The following is a 3,990-nucleotide window of genomic DNA, read 5'->3' as shown; positions in this document are numbered from 1 at the left end:
TGGTGCCCAGACTGGGGGTCTGTGTGATGCCACTGCCTTAGATTTCCTGAAGATCTGCCCTGTAATGAAGGAGTCACCCGGTGCAGAGTCAACAGTGCCCCTGTTGACAACAGCCCTGGGTATACTTGCTGATATCTCTGGGTGCCAAACTGGGGGGTAATCTGTGATCTGCACTGATGCAGGCAGCCTACCCAAGTGTGGATAATGCACCCATCTACCCCGTACCTGCTGGACAATGTCCCAGGAGCCTCTGTGTACAGTTGCACAGGTTGTGCACTGCACGTGAACTCCATATTTAAGGGGCTACCGTGAATGTCGCTGGCGCCACGCGTTTGCACATTTATTAGGACAGTTTCCCAGCAGATGGAGGTCAAGTGCCAAGGGAAGGGGACATGCCTTTTGCACAAAAGCAGCATATCCCGGCCCCAGCCCCCTGGTGTCCTCAGGTTTGTGAACAGCTCATGCCTGAGGACTTGGCCCTCTCTCCCCAAGTCTGACCCTCAGATGATTGTGCGGGCTTACTGGCGTGCCCCTCCGCCCTCAGGCTCAACCGCAGGAGGCCACTCTACCTCGGCCAGCAGATTCCAGGGCCCACAGCATTCCTAGCTGAGCTGTAGCCCTGATGCTGCCGCTGCTGCTACTTTTCACAGAGTCTCTTGTGTCCCCACCACGATAACCCCCCAGAAAACTCCTCCCCTCCATGGGCCTTCACAGGGACCCCCAACACACACAGACACACACTTCTTTCTGCCCACACCTAGGAAAGCTATGACCAGTTGTCCTCGGCTTTCTTCTTTCCACTCCCTCCTTCCTTCTTTCTTTCTCTCATCAGCAGAGACGTATGAGTGTCTACTCTGTGCCTGGCCCTAAGCAAATCTGCCCTGGATCCTCTGCATTGATCCCTGTCCTTTGGGATCTGAACCTTGTCACCTTCCAAGGCTCACCTTCACCCCTGCCCCAGTCACCATGCAGTGAACATTCACCTGGCACCTGAGGTGTGCAGTCAGGTGCGTACTGAGACTTGGTCACTGGGTATTGACTTCAAGAGCCTTGGAGCAGGGGCTGTGCTTGGAAAGCCAGAGCTCCTGCTTTTCAAGCTCAGCATTGCCATTCTGAGGCTGTGTGACCCGAGGCACAGCATTTAACTTCTTTGAGCCTCACGGTCCTTGTCTGTAAGCGAGAATAGTAACAGTACCAACTTTAAAGGGCTGTTGTTCAGGGGGAGAAGCACTCTGGGGCCTCCCAGGTGGCGCAGCGGTTGAGCGCTGGGTTGCAAAGCTGCCCGCGGCTGCAGCGCTGGTTCGATCCCCGGCTGCTCCCCGGCCACCGCAGGAGGGTCCCACATGGCGCGCAGACCTCTCCTGCCGCCCGCTGCTCCCCTCAGCAGTGTACTTCGGTCCTTCTGCCTGCTCTGCTCCCCGCTCTGGCTCTGGTGAATTCTCTCACCTCCCACGCTTCTGACTGTACCCAGTGCATGTGTAAACAAAACAAACAAACAAACTAAATAAATAAATAAAAAAAACATGCCTCTATTAAAAAAAAAAAGAAAGAAAATCACTCTGGGCAAGAGCTGATTGTTGAGGAACCCTACAAAATTTTGAGGGATCTGTAAGCTCTGGGTTTGACCAAAGAGGGGCAAGAGAAAGGTAAGTGATGGGGCTGGCGGGTTGTCAGGGCACAGGGACCCTGCATGGGGGAATTTACTGTGGAGACACTGGGAATCAGGAAGTAAGGAGAGCCCTGGAGGTGGTGGTGGGAGGTGAGAGTGGGGGCCAGCTGTCTGGAGGGGAGTTTAGGGAGGGACAGAGCAGCCATGGGAGGGGAGAGAAGGGGACAGGCTGGGGCATTGATGATGTCCCCCCAGGCCAGGGGACTTGGGGATAGTGGGGCCCCCTGGGATGGTGACCAGGAGGGAAGAAGCAGATTTGAAGCCAGAGAGGGACACAGCGGGTGCAGGGGCTGGGGTGACACCCAGAGGAAGGCATCCAGGAGGCTGGGTCCCCAGGGCTGGATTCAGCAGCCAGAGCAGTGGGCAGTCACAGGCATAAAGGATGGGGGTCAGGGAGAGAGCGCACTGGGTGGGACCCAGCTCCTGCTTAGCTCAGACTGGGTCAGGAGAGGGTGGTCCCCGAGGAAAAGCTTCCACCTCCTTCCCCGGTCCTGCAGGATGTCCTGTGTTTACTGAGGTGGCCTTGGCCGGAACCAGGAGGCTGGTGCCACCCCCCCAAACTCAACTTCCTGTGGACACACCCCCGAGAGAGATACAGAGACAGAGGGAGACAGAGAAACAGAGACACAAGAGACAGAGATAAGAAATGAGGACAGGGCCAAAAGGGAGGGGCAGTGTGCTGGGGGACACATACACACACTCACACATGCACACACGCATACACACACAGGAGCTGAGAGACCATGACAAATACAGCAAACTAGAAAAGGAAGCTTCCTTAACCTGCTAGTGGACACAAACCTTCCAGCCAACATCTTAATGGAACTAAGACTGAGTGTCCCCGAGACTGGGAACAAGCACAGATATCTGCCTTCTGCCCGGTGGACAGACACAGGATGGCATGTACCCACCTCTCTGTCTGCTCGGCCCTGAGCAGCAGAGAGGGTTGGATTTTCTTCCCAACTCAGCAAGACCTGTAGTCACACTAACCTCGAGTACTTAAAACTTATTCTCAATTCACACACCCTGTAGATACCCAGGGTCCTCAGGACAAAGTCTCAGCCCCTCCCTAAGGCCCTGCTAACCTTGAGGCTCCCCCCAGCTTCTTCTTACACGTTCACATTCACAGCTCCTCTCCCCTCTCATGGCTGCTCACATTCACAAAGGGGCACTTTGCAGAGTCTGTTCCCTCTATCTGAAATGCACGCTCATGTACCCACCACCTGCAGCTACACATGAACTCCTGTGTATCCTTCAGGCACCAGCATAACTATTGCTTCCTCCAAGAAGTCCACTGGGACTTTTCTGAGAATGCCAGAGAACCAGGTCCCTCTTACAAACCTGGATCCATTCCTCGCAGTGCTTAGCTTGGTTCATTCATCACTTCAATGTCTGTCCTCAACTTTGCCCTCAATTGTGAGTCCCATGAGGGCACAGTCATGGTCTCTGCTCTGTCTCCAGTAGCACCCAGCCCAGAGATAGAGACAGAGGAGGTGTCTGTGAATAGTTGGTAAGTAAATGTGTAAACGAGGAGATAAAAGGAAAGGACATGTGTTTGGCCCTGGAGACACCCATGAACATGGACACAGTTTTCAGCTGTTGGTGACCCCCAGAGATTTCATATGAGCTGAACTGTCTGTGAATACCAGTCCTTAGCAAAGGCTATTTCCTCTGCCCATAAAACAGTTCCCTTCCCTCTTCTCTTGCCTGGTTCCTATGACTCATTCAAGTCTCAGCTCACAAGTCCCCTCCTCCAGGAAGCTTTCCCTGACTTCCCTTCCTAGGTTGGAGCAGGCATCTTCCCTGGGCTCCCTGATCCAAGCTCTAACTCATCTGTCTCTGGTTCCTTCATCACCACCCTGACCATTTTGGATGTGTTTTCCTGCTGGATGGTGAGCTTGTGAAAGCCATCCCGGGCTACCTCAGAAAGACTGTGTTCCCAGCGGGGGGACTGGGCACCAGATAGGGCACCTGCTCACTGCTGACATAGGACAGGGAATTACTCCCTTTCTCAGCTCTGGTGTTTTGCCCATGTTCGTCCCTCTGCCTGGAACCCCCGCCCCCCACTCCGACCTTTGTACTGGTTCCCTCCTCCTCCTGAGCTTTCCAGCTTAACTTCAGAAGTCACCTCCTCCAGGAAGCCTTTCCTGAGACTGTCCTCCAGGGTGAATTTAGGTCTGTTGCTCAGTGCCCAGCAGAGTCTGCCACCAAGCAAGGACTTGTTTGTTAAATGAATAAATGAACACATGAATATTTGAATGAATCAGTGAATGAGACAGACACTGTAGTGGGATGAGGGTCCTGTCAGGCCCACCAATAGC

Source organism: Talpa europaea, assembly GCF_964194135.1.
Source record: "Talpa europaea genome assembly, chromosome: 16".
Taxonomy (NCBI): domain Eukaryota; kingdom Metazoa; phylum Chordata; class Mammalia; order Eulipotyphla; family Talpidae; genus Talpa; species Talpa europaea.
This window is presented reverse-complemented; position numbering follows the sequence as displayed.